This window comes from Carassius gibelio, chromosome B19 (genome assembly GCF_023724105.1).
Source record: "Carassius gibelio isolate Cgi1373 ecotype wild population from Czech Republic chromosome B19, carGib1.2-hapl.c, whole genome shotgun sequence".
NCBI classification, from domain to species: domain Eukaryota; kingdom Metazoa; phylum Chordata; class Actinopteri; order Cypriniformes; family Cyprinidae; genus Carassius; species Carassius gibelio.
The window spans coordinates 10,891,200-10,908,696 of record NC_068414.1 but is presented as its reverse complement, the minus strand read 5'-3'; the positions used below and the strand labels follow the sequence as shown (position 1 = coordinate 10,908,696).

Sequence of the window (17,497 nt, the reverse complement as noted above, 5' to 3'; positions counted from 1 at the left end):
CAGAAAACAGCAGAATAAAGACAAATTTCAACACATTATCATGCTATGCTAAAACAAACCCTTAGACCATGTTCTCTGTACATGTTCCATGTACTCTCTGTCTTTAAACCATATCATTGGCATTGATGCGCTGCTCAGAAGAGCTCCAGGAGGAGCTTTTTTTTTTTTTTTGTAGAGCAGTATTATATTTCATATAAGCTTATATGAGTGTTGTAGTTTAACACCACTGAATTATATGCAAATTACAGAAACATCTCAAGGACTGTCATGTGATATATCATTCATAAATGCAATGTGAAATGAGAAATATTACATTTATTAAATTCCTAAGCTTCATGAAACCAAGCTAAGGCCAAGATTCTCAAAACACCTATGAAAACTCAAAGCAAACAAGTAATGAGGACCCTGGAGAAAGAGCAAGAGGGAGATGAAGAAGACAAGCAGAGGTGGAGTGGGTAGAGGAAGAGGAGATAAACAATGAGAAAGAGGTGAAAGGTGGAGGAGGTAGAAATAGATGATGGGAAAGAAAGAAAGAAAGAATGGATGTTGTAGGAACAGGGAGTGGAGGAGCAAGGGCACTAGGCATTGAAAGAGTTCAGGAAAGAGCAAAAAGTGTAAAAGTGGTGTGAGCTGAAGAAGAGGATAGCAGGTTGGAACAGAAGAGTAGACAGGATGCAAATGAGATTGAGATCCTTTCAAATTAAGAGTTATGAGTCACGGTCTCTCTCTGAGAAAGGCTGGACAGAGAGATCAGATGGATGTGAAGAGACTGACTGGTTTTAAAATCATCCCACGTGATGACCATGATGGTGCTTTTTTAATGTTGTTCACTTATTCTCATCCTGTAGATGGAAAATGACCCCTATGGCAAAGTAACTCTTCTCCATGCAATCCAGCAGGGATACTAAACACATACTTGTCATCTGTTCTTTCCTTACGCTAAAGGATTTTAAAAAAAAAAATCCATAAAATTCCCGGTAGAAAAAGAGCAGCTTCAGTTACCAGAATTGTGCCGTGAAAAATACAGAAGCAATCTTTTAGGTTTTACAGATTTAACTTAAATTTACATTTAAATACCTTAATTTTATGAAGTGATTTAATGTTAATATACTAATACATTGAAGTACTGCAATCTGTTTTTATAAACTCTCCGCACAATCTGACTTTGCTGCAGCCTGGAATTGAACTACTGGTTTCGTCTGGTCAGAGGAGAACTGGCCCCCAACTGAGCCTGGTTTCTCCCAAGGTTTTTTTTCTCTATTCTGTCACCGATGGAGTTTCAGTTCTCACACTTAATATCCAATGATACCGTTGACTTGATAGCACAGATACTGTTTAAACTGACCTGAGCTGGATGACGACATCACAGAATTCAATGATGAACTGCCTTAAACTGAAAATGTAGTGTTTATTATTGTCATTTTTCAGTGACACTATTCTCCTATTTAATACTATAAAGCTGTTTTGACACAAACTGTTTTGTTAAAAAGGCCATATAAATAAAGGTGACTTGACTTGTTACCGTTGTAATACACTGATAACCACCATATGCAGGTGGTGATTAGTAAGTCACAACATAAAAATAAAAAAAATATTATATATATATATCGGTTCCACTTTGTCAAGTGGCCTTAACTACTATCTACCTAAATTTATAAATGATACTAATAACTTTCTGTAACTACATTTATAATTAAATTGTTGTACCATTCTTTATGCCTTAACCCACCCTTAAACCTACCACCAAACATGTCCCCAACCATACCCATATCCCACCTCAATAGAAGCAACAGTGTTTTGCAGTACAATATGAACACTATAAGTACATTGTACTTATTTATTATTTGTTTTTATGTTTTTGGTCCCAATTTTATATAGTGTCCATAATACTGCTGTACTCACACTGTGGTTAGATACTACATACACATCTACCATGTATGTAAGTACAAAAGTGTAACAGGACATTGGTAACAACACTTTTTTTACACTTCACTAAGTACTCGTGTAACAGGAATTATATAACTACATTTTGCAGCAACAATATGTAATTGTTACCATTTGATCCAGGTGTGGAGATGGGTAGGTTTAGGGGTGTAAATGAGATCCACGGGGTGGAAATGGGAAAGTTTGGGGTGTAAAAGGGATCCAGGGAATAGAGAAGGGTAAGTTTAGGGGTGTAAATGGGATCTAGCATGTGGAGATGAGAAGGTTTAGGGGTGTAAATGGGATCCAGGGAGTAGAGATGAGAAGGTTTGGGGGTTTAAATGGGATCCAGGGGGTGGAGATGAGAAGGTTTAGGGGTGTAAATGGGATCCAGGGAGTAGAGATGAGAAGGTTTGGGGGTTTAAATGGGATCCAGGGGGTGGAGATGAGAAGGTTTAGGAGTGTAAATGGGATCCAGGGGGTGGAGATGAGAAGGTTTAGGAGTGTAAATGGGATCCAGGGAGTGGAGATGAGAATGTTTAGAGGTGTAAATGGGATACAGGGGGTGGAGATGGGTAGGTTTAGAGGAGTTAATGGGATCCAGGGGGTGGAGATGAGAATGTTTAGAGGTGTAAATGGGATACAGGGGGGGGGGGGAGATGGGTAGGTTTAGAGGAGTTAATGGGATCCAGGGGGTGGAGATGAGAAGGTTTAGGAGTGTAAATGGGATCCAGGGGGTGGAGATAAGAAGGTTTAGAGGTGTAAATGAGATCCAGGTGGTGGAGATGGGTAGGTTTAGGAGTGTAAATGGGATCCAGGTGGTGGAGATGGGTAGGTTTAAGGGTGTTTATGGGATCCAGGGGGTGGAGATGAGAAGGTTTAGGGGTGCAAATGGGATCCAGGGAGTGGAGATGCGTAGGTTTAAGGGTGTAAATGGGATCCAGAGGGTGGAGATGGGTAGGTTTGGGGATTTGTGAAGTGGTAGCAGTTACCTCTCAAGTTGGAGTTGGCGCACTACTGTAATATCAGTGTACTTACATGGTAACTCCTCAGGATCTATCCACAATATAAAGTGTAACATCTGGACACCAACCACAATTTATATGTAAAGCCTAACTTACTGGCAGCTGTTGCGTAACATAAGAGTAATTACATGGTAAATATAATTTACAGTATAACACTTTCTTTACCAAAAAGTGCTGTTAGTCCTGTTACACATTTGTATTCACACATACTATTCAGTGGGTTGTTACATATGCCCATTGTGTACTTACTATGTGGTTACATACTACATACATATATAGTTACTATGTAAGTACAAAGGTATTAGGGACAATATAAAGTGAGACCCTGTTATTTGCGTTATCGAGCTGGAGCTTTACACTAATGTTACATTGAGGTAACTGTCTTATGAGTTCCATAATTTTAAAATTAATGTTTTTTTGTTGATGTTGTTTGTTTTGTTTTTATTCAAATTTGTCTTCTAGATCATTTCTATTGATTTATTGTTTGTTTTAATCAACTAGTTTTTTTTTTTTTTTTTTTCCAAGCTAGATATTGTAGATACCATACATACTTTAAATACTTAGAAATTAGTTATGGAAATAAAAGATTGCTATTCAGTAAAGGGACAGTATTGTGAGTGCTCAGGGATCTGCTGACATTCTGAGTCTAGTTGTTTTCTTAGGTCTTTTTTTTTTTTTTCTGAGCAACTGAGAGGGAATGTGACAGTGATGACAGTAGCAAGGGCAGTGGGATGCATAAAAGAGATAGAGTGGTCATTATAGCTTGTCATTATGTTCTTTTGGGTAATCAAGAAATCTTCCAATCGTACCAGTTATTGCCGCAGTGTCCTTAAACCAGCGTTCCTGCTAACATGTCAGCTGTTTCTCGCTCGACTTGGGACACAATTGCTTATGGTAACTTTAAAGAACAACACCAGATGCTACCAAATTGTTTATAGTGTGTGCTCAAAATGAAAGTCGGAAAAAATCCAAAAAATATGAGGTGGTCTTGGATGCATACTAATGCTGCTTGAAAAATAAATAAATAAATAAGAAATGCAAAACCTTAATGGAGAAAGGAATTTTCATTTTGTAAAAAAGTAGCACTTCAAAATAACACCAGTGACACTCCCCGGAGTCCTAAAGCAGTGATATACTGCCTGACTTGGGTTTCCTCAAACACTTCCAAACAGCAGCTGGGTCTGCATGATAAGGCTTTAGCCAATGAGAGAGAGAGAGAGAGAGAGAGAGAGAGAGAGATGTAAAGAAGAACAAAAAGAGAAGTGAAATGAAGAAAGCTAGCAGAACTGTGTGGAATGTGGGACTCTCTTTGTGGTCAGAACGGGAAGTTAAGCTGTGTCATAATATTATGTGTATGCTGTAAATGTGCCTGCAGGAGGTGTGTTAGGGCAAGAGGATGGGGAAACTTGGAACACTAGCTCTTTTGACCTCCTCATGTAGCACAGAGGGATGTGCCGGCTGTAGACTCTTAAAGATGACAGGGTATTCTTTCTGGCCGAATTCTGGCTCTTTTCTTTGACATCAGTTATCAGGTTCCAGTATCCTTTATAGGACAAGCAGTTTGGGGGATGGATGGATGGATTTTCAGACATAATGCATGATGGATTTTTCTCATTCATGTTGTTTTAAAATTCAGTATAGGGATGAATTAATATTGGAGCACAGATACACATTAATAGGTACACTATTGGGTATGACTGTACTTGCATGCATATGACAAAGGATCAGAAAAATATTTTCATTATGAATTGTGGAAAATCTAAAGTTGAACTAATAAAACACAGCGTTGGAATTATAGGGTTCTATCTACATTCTGAGCAGTTTTGAGATATTGGGCTACAAAGGTTTTGTATTCCACGTAGCAAAAAATAGTATGGGAAACAAGTAAATTTTATACATGAAAATGCCAGACACCATAAATGTATTCTAATAATATGTGAATAACTAAATTTTTACAAAAATGTCGGCACATAAGACATTCATTTGACAATATTTATTTACTTATATATATTTTATTTTCTTTTAATGTGCAGGTCTCATTATTTTCATTTGTATACTGTACTCAGGAATGCAACATTACAGTAGTTTATTATTTTTGCCTTTGACCAGGGGTCTCATGTATAAACGTTGCATTTATCCCCACAAATTTAAATATGTACGCAATAGGTCATGTCCGTATGGAGATAATAGACCATGCGTACAAACTCTTTTTCATGAAGTGAGAAAAGTATTGTTGTAAACAATGATTATAAACTCATGTTTTCATGTCCATATACACATTTACATGAAATATTCCACTCCCATTAAAGGAGATAAACACAACATAATTACATTATTTCATTTCCTGTGACATGCTTTGTTTTAGAAAACAAGGAGTGCTATAGGTGCAAAATAATTATTCTCTAAACTAAACTACAAATCACGTGTTATGAGAAATTTTTTAGCAAGAACAACAATCTATGATGCGCACATAAGGCAATATTATGGCGGACATGGCTGGATTACTGTACAACCACGTCTGCACACAGGTGTTAATGTCATGTAAAGTCATCTCTACAACTTTATGAAAAATGCCACTACATTTGAAGGGTAAAATTTGGAGAAAACGGTACAATTTGCATGTTTGCTTTTTAAATACTTTGTCAGTGACACGCCAAATCAAACAATAAACTGTAAGAAATATGGGCCTATCTGTTTCCACTAAAAATAGCTCAAATATGTTATTATTATCAGAAAAACTGCACAAATTTAATTTGATTTGAATTGTTTAAAACAAGTAAAATAGTATCTGTTAAATAATGAGATCAACTAAAAAATATCTGAGAACTTCTTTAAACCATTTTTTCAATGGATATTTTCAAATATTTCTTATAAAACATAACTGTCAGGGCCAGAGGACTACGGAGACAGAACTGCAATACAAATGTTTATTGAAGTGATGTTTAAAGTAGAGTGAAGGTGAGATGAATGGGAGTAGATCGCTGATATAAGTCCAGTGCACACAATGGATGGTTTGCCAATGGTGGATTCCTCGAGGAAGATGAAAGTCAAGCGGTTCTGTGTAAACAGAAAGAGATATGGGTCAGGAGAAGTTGCAAGCATTAGAGCATGCTAGTAGAGACGAGACCGGACGGTGACTGAGTGAGAGTGTCTGGTATTTATGGTGCTGTCTTGATTGGGAGTGCAGGTGTGGTGAATCAGAATTCAGGTGAATGTGATCTTGGGAAATGCGGAGTGTGTGTGGTAGGACCTGGCGGATCCGTGACAATAACAAGGATACTGGCACAAATGGCATTATAGTCCAATTCTAATATTTCCTTAATGTCTCGGTGTTAAACATGGTGTCACGTGCATAGGAATTTTTATGGAAATTATCGATGTAAAATGATGAAAAAATCTAGCTTTTGTGCCTACATTACGTACACTTTTAGGATTAAATCTATGGATAGTCTATTAATGAGACACCTGGATAATATTTAAGCAGATTTTAAGCAATACAAGTATGCAACAATATGCTATATTTTTAATATAGCTATGGCTAAATGGCACTGGAAGGTAATATGCATTGGCGTGATTAATTTCCAACAGTTCAATTAAATTCAAGTTTACTGTATTTGTATAGCGCTTTTCACGATACAAATTGTTGCAAAGAAACTTTTCAGAAAATTAGGTTTCTACGAGATTTAGTAGTTTATCAGGTAACACTTTAGAATAAGGTTCCATTAGTTAATGTTAGTTAATGTGTTAATTAACATGAACAAACAATGAATAATACATTTATTACTGTATTTATTCATCTTCGTTAATGTTAGTTAATGATAATACAGTTATTCATTGTTAGTTCATGGTAATTCACAGTGCATTAACTAATGTTAACAAGCACAACTTTAGATTTAAATAATGCATTAGTAAATGTTGAAATTAACATGAACTAAGACTTATAAATGGTTTAGAAGGATTGTTCTTGCTTAGTTCATGTTAATTAATACATTAACTAACATTAACTAATGGAACCTTATTCTAAAGTGTTACCGTTTATCATTGGTGATTGTCAGTTTATGTATATATGGCAGAAATTGCATATGGAGAAATTCATTAAAGACATAATCAACAGAAATTATTATATGATGCAGTCACACTTGTAGCAATATTTGGAAGTTCTGTATGTTGTTTCAGAGTTGGCATCATCTGAGGTCCTCTGAGGGGTAAGCATTATCTCTTCTCCAGACTGAAGCATACAGAGACATATTTAGCATAGCTGTTGTTCCAACTAAGTAAAATTAATGTGTTTAAACCCAAGCTAAAAAAAAATTATAATGCACATTTGATCAGATATAACTACACAGTTAAACATTTATTGTAATTTTACTGGAAATTCGTGGCAAATAACTGTTGTGATTTAGTAACAAGTAATATACGGGTAATGTTATTATTATTATTATTTTATATATACAATAAAGTACTGTTTTTATACAGCATTATTACTGTGTTTATAGCAGCATTATTTCAATAAATAATGTTTTTGTGTATACGATCCTCAACAATCTTGACAATCAAAAAAATATAATATGCAGCAATGCATGCTGGGAGCCATTGAATATATTTTGCATGCTGGCACGAAGCATGTCACAATTGTTGTGTTTCATAAGCCGAATGTGAATGTCTATAAGTGTGTAAATGACACAAGACATGTTTCAAACAGAAAGATAACAATGACAATGTTTATACACTCCTAAACATCAATATTCAATATATGAAACACAACAACTGTGGTCCTTTTTTTAATCTTTTACATCAGTTAAGTTATTTAAAACACTTGAAACTTTTAACCTGTTAAATGACCTACCTAATTTAAAATTGTGATAGTATAAAAATAGTAATGTTTACATATAACACTTGTATCACAATGCATCACAAGCCATCACGAGAGAGTGGCAGAATTCAAATAAACAATAACCTGCTTATTTTTGACTTTTTTTTTTTTTTTTTTTTTTTGGATAGTCTCATCCTGTTAGTGACACTGTATGCTACAAAACCAGAATCTTAATCCCACACATTTTCAGTAAGGCTTTTCCAGAGTTTGGGAGCCAAATGCGAAAAAAAAACTCTAACTCCAAAAATCCAAGAGTTTTGCGGCCTTAGGGAGCATGATGGATTGTAGGAAATGGATGATTCTTCTGCACAATCTGACTTCGCTGCGGCCTGGAACTGAACTGCTGGTTTGGTCTGAACTGGCCCCCCAACTGAACCTGGTTTCTATACAGTTGAGTATCATCAGCATAACAGTGAAATCCAATCCAGTATTTTCAAATAATATTGCCAAAGGGCAACATGTATATTGAAATTAGCCGAGGAACTAGGACAGATACTTGTGGCACTCCATATTTTACTGGTGATACTCCATATTTGTTTATATGACAACCATGCCCCTAGCCAGGCTTTGAAAATTATTGAGGTCCAGGGGGTTTCTATAGTAACCCCTATAAATACAACTAATTATATACCCTAACACTTGAAAAGGGACAGAAATGCAGATGTTTTTGGAGGGATGCTCATTTTTAAATAATACCCTATTTATGGCATCAAAGTTTGTTAATAATATACTTATGGGGTGGATAATTTTTTCAATTGTTTATTAAAGACAGTATCTGACAGTCAGCTCCAGTGGTGCAGAAGGTTAAATGGGTGTTATGCACTGATCTATAATATAGAACTGGATTGCTCATGACGTCATGAAAGTGAAGCCGCTGTGCCGCCATATTGGTATGTATGATTTAAATGAGAAAACATCAACTAACAAGTCAGCGCTGATAAATCTGAAGTATTTCTGTACATTATTACAATGCGAACACCCTAGGCATGTAAACGGTTATTTTTTTTAAATGTCACAAATTTCCCCTACTTATTAAAAAGCTATGTTAATTACAGTAGTGAGCATCATGAACATGATAAACATCAGACAGACATGACCTCAAAATATATAACAAACTACAAACTGCTCATTCTGAAATTTGAATTTATTCAGAGAAATAACTGACTATATACAGTATGGATTTAAAGACATAAACTTTATAAAGCTTTAATTCAAAGATAGTAAGTTACAATTTTCATATATAGAGTAATATTAACAATAATTGTATTATTCATTGTAATATATTCAAATCAATTTGTGATTCTAATACTTTCATGTTTAATAATTGTCTGTAATTTGCCAGTTCACTAGGATCTAGTTGTGGTTTCTTAATAAGAGGCTTAATAACAGCCAGCTTAAATGGTATTGGGATGTGACCTAAATATAACGATAATATTGGAATTGATAATATTGAAAAGCTGTTCTTCTGTTATATTTAACAACTAGTTTAGTAATTTAGTGGGTACATGATCTAACAGGCAATTTGTTGGTTTAGATGTAGTGGTAAATTGTATTTAGCTCTTCCTGTCCTATAGTTGTAAAGCACTGCAGTTTATCTTTGGGTGCTATGAATGAAACTCATGTATTAGACACTGTATAATCTACATTTGCTATTGTATTTCTGATGTTATCTATTTTATCAGTGAAGAATTTCATAAAGTCATTACTGTTAAACTGTGAGGGAATATTTAAATTGGATGGCCTCTGGTTATTTTTTAATCTAGCCACTGTGCTAAATAAAACATTGGATTTTTTGGTTATTTTATATTCGTTTGTGAATATGCTCTCACTGTTGTACCATGGCACAGTATGTCTCTAACCTTCTTAATTTTTTTTTTTTTTTTTTACATTTGCTTAAAATTTGTTCATACCCAAAGTACATATCAATTAAGATCTAGTGATGTACTACTTTTTAAGGTACCAAGAATGAGGACAGAAGCAGGAAAGAGGGGTCTGTCTTATTATGGTCTTTTGTCCTGGAATTAACTCCAGTCTAGATTTAAGATTGGTGCGCTAATTTCTTTAGCTGCTTTTAAAAAAGGAATATCTGATATGCGGACGGACATGTGTGATTGTTTTAATTAATGGTGGATGGATATTGACTTTTAGCATCTATTTAATTTTTTTACATATTTCTAAACTCATTGCATTTTCACATGCAAATATTCTGTAAATTTAGTGTAAATCTGCTTTGTATTTTATATTGTGATTTATTGTCTTGCAACTTATGATTAAACGTGTTATACAGGACTCCCTTGTAAAAGAGACTGTGTCTCAATGGGACTTTTCCTGTTTAAATAATGGTTTTATATATATATATATATGATGGAGGAAACAGCTTCTAATGTATTAAAGAAAATAATGCCCATGTTGCTAGTAATTCCGTCTAGTTCAGAACAATATTTCTGCCTGGACGATAACGCAGAGCCTTGTAGTTAATATCAGTAATATGCACTATGCACAATACAAGGACATGGCCAGTAACATCATCACTTTGAAGTACAATATCTATATCAGTAAGACTGTTTCCATGCAATAAAATTAAATCTAGCGCATTATTAAATAATGATTGGGCCCAGTGATTATTTGGATTTGGGCCTTTTTTGAGCTGGAGGAGTCAGAAAGAAGTAGAGGGGACATTATGCCTTCTCCTGTGAAGCAAAGAGGTCCACCTCTGCTTCATAAAATCTTTCCCAGATTTAACTGACTACTTCGGGGTGGTCAAGTTGCGGATCTCCAGATCCCTTGGGCTGGATGGCCATCCAAGACCGCACCACAAACCATGAGGGAAGTGTCTGCTGTTAGCATCTTGTGACAACAACACGGACCTAGAGTGGGACCCAAAGTCAGAAACCGGGGTCTGAACCACATAGTTAGGGTACAAAGCCCCTGGCACATAACCCTTATTTTGCCCTTGGATGAAATCCCCTGGCTCTGAGCCACAACTGAAATGATCTCATCTGCAGGATGCCCAAAGAGTATCATTGTGGATGCAGCTGCCACTAGACCTATAACCTTCTGAAAGTAATGAACAGTAATTCTCTGGCATAGCTTGATGTTTTTAAGGCATTTATAATGGATTTGACGCGTGCAGGAGGCAGCTGTGCCTGCATCGTGATTGAATCTCACACAACCCCCAAATATGTTGTCCTCTGAGCAAGAGAGAGAATGCTTTTCTTGACGTTGAGTCTCAAACCCAGAGATTTGAGATGAGCCTGGACAACATCTCGATGTCGAAGCGCAAGTTCTTGAGACTAAGGCAGAATTAGTCAGTTGTCTATGTAATTTAAAATGCAGATGCCCTGGAGTCGCAGAGAAGCCAATGCTGCATCCATGGATTTTGTGTACTTGTGGGGTGACAAAGAACCCAATATTGTAAGCTTCGCCCCCGAAAGCGAACCTCAGGAACTTACTGTGTTGTGGCAAGATCTTAATGTGAAAATACGCATCTTTGATATTGAGTTGGGAACCAATCGCCTGATTGGTTCTGAGACACAATCATCTAGATTGTCAGCATTTTGAACTTCTGAGGTAGTGGTTCAACACGTGAAGATTTAAAGTCGGATGCAACCTCCCATTTTTCTTGGGAACAAGAAAATTCCATCTGTCTGTCTGGCAGGGGAACACGTTCTATGGTCCCTTTGTCCAGTAGAGTTTGCAATTCCTGCGTCAACAAATGCACTTTATTTCTGGTTTCACGGAAGTGGAGACCACGCAATATAATTTTGACACTTCAGTTTGCTGGGGGATGTTAGATGTTCAGTGTCCTGAAATGTGGCAGGAGGCAACCGAGCAGGTAACATTTCGCTGGAGGCCACTGCTCCCCAAAACACCAATGGTGGTGGAGATAATACAGCGGGCCCCTGAGGGTGCCAGGAAGTAGTCTTTATTCTCTGTTGGAACTTTCCACACCACTCCCGGGGTGGCGGGGGTGGGGGTGATCGGTTACACCCCCGCGGTCCTGGGTGCCCCAACCGAGGGACTTATTTTTGGAGGAGAGGATTCTCCGCGGGTCCAGGCTCTTATAAGTGGGCTGAGAACTGCGGCGAGCCGTTCCCCATTCCCTTCAAGGGAGCGCACGACTCATCACACACTTTCTGGGCTTCTCACCTCAGAGAAACTGAACCTGGCCAGGACTGGGTGGCTGATGGTCCCGAAACTTGAGCATGGTGAAGGTGGAAACTCACAAACGGCATTGCCAAATAGGCCAGAAGGCAAGAAGGGGGCATCAAGAAGGAAAGTTCGATCCCTCTCCCTGATGCCTGTTAGGTTCAGATGTCTCTCCTTGGAGACCATAGCAGTCAAAGAACGACAGATGGCAGGGCCATCTGCTTAGTTGCACAGAGAGACAGATCTATGGCGTGGCGAAGCTCTGTAAATGCTTCATTGATGGACCCGCCTGTGCTCAAGTCTTTTAGCAGGTCAGCCTGGTATGCCTGCAGAACCACCAGGGCAGCACCAGTCTGACCCGCTGCCTGAAAAGCTTTCCCCAGCATAGGCTTTTTCAGAGACAATGAAGTTCCAGGGGAGAGATAGCCCGCAAGTGTTTCTTTCACCTGGAGCATCATCATGTAGGCCCATGCCTTTGCATTTATGATAGTTGAATGATTCAATGTCAATGGCACGAAGACACGTGACGAATATAGCTTACTCCACGACCGCACCATCTCTTTGTGGAGATCATCGAAGAAGGGGAGAGACCATCGCTGAGGACCCACCCCCCTCAGCCACTCGACATAAATCTGTTGTCTAATTTTGAGCGTTTGGGGGTTTCTTGCTCCTGCGGCCAGTATAGCTTTAGACGGTCAACTGCACGAGTTACCACCTCGAGTAACTCCTCAAACATTCTATCATCACTTGAGGAGTGCTCTGAGGTGGCCCCAACAGCAAGAGATGAAGTCTCCTTTGCCCATTCAGCAGAAGCGTCCGGGCATGCTTGAGAAACGGATGCAATGGGCTTCATGAACCTGCAAAAGGTGCGAGTCCATTTCATGCTCCTTAGTCAGATCAACACTCGATCCCCAGGATCTTAATGACGGAGCGGCGGCTGACTCGCATTCCTTGAAAAAAGCGAGCCATGGGGGAAGCAAATTGATGGATAATTCTCATTCTCCTTTCGCGCCCAAGGGCAGTGTGCTCTTCCCCCAAACACGTGAAGCAGAATCTATGAGGATAATCCTCACGTATCTCTTATCTGATTCTGCCATTGTAAGTAAATGCTTGACTTTATTTTCCTTTTAATATGTTACTGTAATGCAGGGTTTTTTTCTATTTCTGTTTCACAAACATAATGCAGTCCTTGAAGACAAAGAAAACCTGAGGATGTTTCTGTGTCACATCTATGTTTAACCTCCAGGTGTGTGTAATCCGTTACATCACCTACCAAGGTTAAGCCAACTCTTGGTGTGTTTGACACACATGCTTCACAACCGGTCGAACAAAGAATGTTCTCATTAGCATTTGATATGCAGCAATTATTTGAGAATTTAAGAATAAGCAATCTCCTTTTTATTCCCTGAATACTGGAATTATCTAGGGAAACTGTGTTGTTTTCTAGTCAGATGTAAATCAAATGTAATCCTGATACTTCCACCATACAAGTTCCAATCCAATTCATCAGACAACATGACAACTGTATCAACTAGTCTTATTTTCAAATACTTGTTTGAACTGGAAGATTCCTTTAGCACTGAATGAACAGTCACTGTAGGTAGGAATACCAAACAGTGCTTTCCTTCCACTATATAATAATTTCCCAATCTCTACAGGACAGGTGCACAGTTTGAATGCAGGTGAAACGTTACATCTGCAATTCACTTTTAGCACTGGAGAGTCAATTAAAGTCAAGTCACCTTTATTTATATAGCACCTTTAACAATACAGATTGTGTCAAAGCAACTGAACAGCATTACATAGGAAAATAGTGTCAATAATGCAAAAAGACGGTTCATCATTAAATTCAGTGATGTCATCATCCAGCTCAGTTTTCAGTTTAAATAGTATATGTGCAATCAAGTCAACAATATCGCTGTAAAGTAAGTGTACACAACTAAGCAAGCCAGAGGTGACAGTGGCAAGAAACTAAAACTCCTTTCATGACAGAAAAGAGAAAAAACTTCGGGAGAAACCATGCTCAGTTGGAGTGCCAGTTCTCCTCTGGCCAGACCAAACCAGCAGTTCAATTCCAGGCTGCAGCAAAGTCTGATTATGCAGATTGTGTCATCTGTTTACTGTGGTCTTGTCCCAGTGGCCATCTAGGAGACAATGTCTTGACTTTGGATCTGTCTTTGGGGCTCAACTAGTTGGTTAACTGGTCTCCTGAGGTTCTCTCAAGGTGCTGATCCACCATCTGGTCTGGATACATACTGGATCTGGGTGACTGCAGTGACCATCTGATCCGGATACAGACTGGAACTGGTGGCTATGGTGTTGACTAATGTTAGTGTATATGCATATATGCCATTCTTCTAACGATGTAGCAAGTTCAAAGGGTGTTATTGGAAGTGTTCCCAGTTCCAGTTTTCCTAATTAATGCAGCCTAAAAATCATTTAACGGATTTGAATATTAGACACGTGTTAGTGTGTTATGTGTAAACCAGATTAAAGAGATGGGTCTTTAATCCAGATTTAAACTGACATAGCATGTCTGCCTCCCGAACAATTTTAGGTAGGTTATTATTTTGGGTGCTAAATATGAAAAGAATCTGCTGCCCACAGTTGATTTCGATTTTCTATGTATTATCAAATTGCCAGAGTTTTGAGAATACAGCGGACGTGGAGGACTATACTGTAACAAGAGTTTGTTCACTTACTGATGTGAGAGCATAGGTCATGATTTAGATATATATTTTTAGATAAAAAAAATTAGTTTTACAAATGCTAGAAATGTGGCTTTCAAAGGAAAGATTGCTATCAAGTAGTACACATACACTGTAGGTCCGAAGATGATGGAGAATTGACAGAGTAGGCACGAGTCTTAGATTGCATTCTAGGTTATTACATGCAGAATTTTTATTTCCTGTAAATAACTTGATTTTATTTATTTATTTTTTTCAAAATGTAGCAGTAAGAAATTACCCCTCATCCAGATTTTATATTGACTATGCATTCCATTAGTTTTTCAAATTGGTATGTTTCTCCTGGCCGCAAACAAATATTCTGCACTCCATTCTGCACTTCTGATCACAGAACCTCTTCATTCACTGCAACGAATTGATGCCTGTCAGATTAGTACGATTTGATCCATGCTAATTCACTTCCATTGATACCAGCAAAGTTTTCTAGTCTATTCAAGAGAATTTTGTGGTCAATAGTGTCGAATGCTGCACTAAGATCCAATAGCATGAATAGAGAGTTACAACCACGATCAGATGATAGGAGTAGGTCATTTGTAACTCTAATGAGAGCAGTCTCAGAACTATGATGTGTTCTAAATCCTCACTGGAAATACTCACAGATACCTTTTTCACTCTAAGAAGGCATATATTGTGAGGGTACTACCTTTTCTAGTATCTTGGAAAGAAAAGGAATATTGTAAAGAAAGTCTGTATTTAACTAGTTCTTTGTTGTTGTTGTTGTTGTTGTTTTTGTTTTTTTCATTTTTTATAAGAGCTAGTTTGAAGGTTTTGGGGACAAATCCTAACTATTTTCCCACCAGCATTTTTTTTTTTTTTTAAAGGTGACAGCCAACTTCAGCGATTTGGATGATTTTCATGAGAATTTGATGGACTCCAGTATATTTTGCTGTATGGATATTTGAATGTTCATTACACCAAAATAAAGATCAGAAAAAAAGTGATTCTAGCTTAAATTATTCATCATCACCTGAATATAGGTTGGTTTCATAAAGATACATAATTGTGATCACAAATTTGAGAAAATCTAAGCAATTATCAAAGCATAAAACCAGTAAATCACTTTCATCTATACCTTCAAAGCAGACATATACTACTTAATTTATCAGCATTTAGTCATAGACATTAACTTCACTGTTTGTTGCTGCCGTTATAGCTTGTTATAGCTTGTTAGCTTACCAGTGTGGTTGCGGCTAACCTCGTCTACATTGCTAATAATATATTCACACACTTCACCATTGTTTTACTCACTGTTACTTGCTTTAATGGCGGATGTGTTTCTACTTGAGTGCAGGTCAGGACACGTTCAAGCTGCATTTGGTGTGGAGAAGCAGATTCATGACCGGGTGCAGAAGCAGGCCTAGCTGAGAGATCGGAGAGCTGAGTTGGAAACCTCCCGGGCTGACACTCACAAATCTGGGATAAGTATACAGCACGCTGCTAACACTGCCCCCACTGCCACCACCTCTACTCCGTGTGTTTCTCTGCACAGGCCCGTTGCACCCAGGACGTGATCTTCCCAAATGTTCTTCACTCTGGCACCGGGATGCCATAGACCCTGGGTGCAACAGCTCCTTTGAATCTCATTCAGTTACTGTTACATACCCTCTTAAATACATTTTGTAGTTGTCTATGGACCCCCAGGACCACTATGTAACATTTTGATGAATTAAATGTGCTGCTCTCAACCTTTCCTGAGGATGGTACTCCCCTAGTTATACTTGGAGATTTCACACACCCTGCTTGCCTCTTTTGATCTGACAATGTGATTAATCGATGAAAAGTTTCTATGAGGCTGTGGACACTAGCTTAGCTGACTTGGTGGAGCATTTCCTTAATTTACTGGTTAAAGCAAAGTTAATGCAGGCAGTTACATTTGTTTATTTATTTATTTTTTCTCAGGAAATATGCAAGGGTAGGAAATATGCAATGGGAGAGTCAAATGATAAAGCTAAGACTTCCTTGCACTCCCACACTCTCTAGATTGCAGGCCTATATACCAGCTACCTCCCACATTTCTTATGTCCACTGTCCAGAGACCCTGGCTTCAATATCTAAGGAGAAAAATAAGACTCAAAGTGTTACATATTCTTTCTCCAGTGCATACTCGCCCACCTAATGTCATTACCTTCTCAGTTATGACTGGTTCATCGTCATTCTGTGCTAGACCTCCCGTCCATCTCGAGTTTCCCTCCTTCAGTGACTCCTGCAAGACAGCTAATATGCTCAACTTCATCAAGCAATGTGAGAACTTCCTTGAGATCAAACAACTCCCCATTGTTGAGCTCTGTGGAACAATAAGCATGGCCCTGAAGGGACCCTCTCTGAGCTGGTAAACAGAGAAGACCAAGATAATGGATCGGATATCTTTTAAAAAGCCTTTTACGGCTGCTTTCTTTGTCCCGGGTATATGAGCAGCCTAATACTGACACTGCCTCATGCCTCTTTATGGTTGTGGTCTTTAGCAACTGACTTCATGCATTATTACCATGACATTCCCCTAGGAGGCAAACTGGGACAATTAAAACAATGCTGAAAGTTGTAATTGCAGCCATGTCTGTTGGAGCAGGTTTAAACTAATCTTAGCAGTATAGTGTGTCTCATGCTTAAAGACCTTTGGATTACAACAGTGTAATTATAGATGTTATTAGATAAATTGACATATGATTTAAATAAGCAACTACAACTACAATAAACTTCTGTTTATTTACATTTCAAGTAAAGACAATTGTGACTAAATATCTCGATAGAAATTCCAACTTACTGAGTGTTTTCTGATCATC

At 37.9% G+C, this 17,497-nt stretch overlaps 1 long non-coding RNA gene across 1 annotated transcript in view; it reads left to right on the top strand.

The window, feature by feature from the left end:
* LOC127979308 (uncharacterized) overlaps positions 1-17,243 on the top strand; it is a 45,685-nt gene extending 28,442 nt beyond the window's left edge. The window contains exon 3 of the long non-coding RNA XR_008158773.1: positions 16,009-17,243. This is a non-coding gene — a long non-coding RNA (uncharacterized LOC127979308). The remainder of the gene's footprint in view (positions 1-16,008) is intronic.
* Positions 17,244-17,497: the final 254 nt, after the last annotated feature.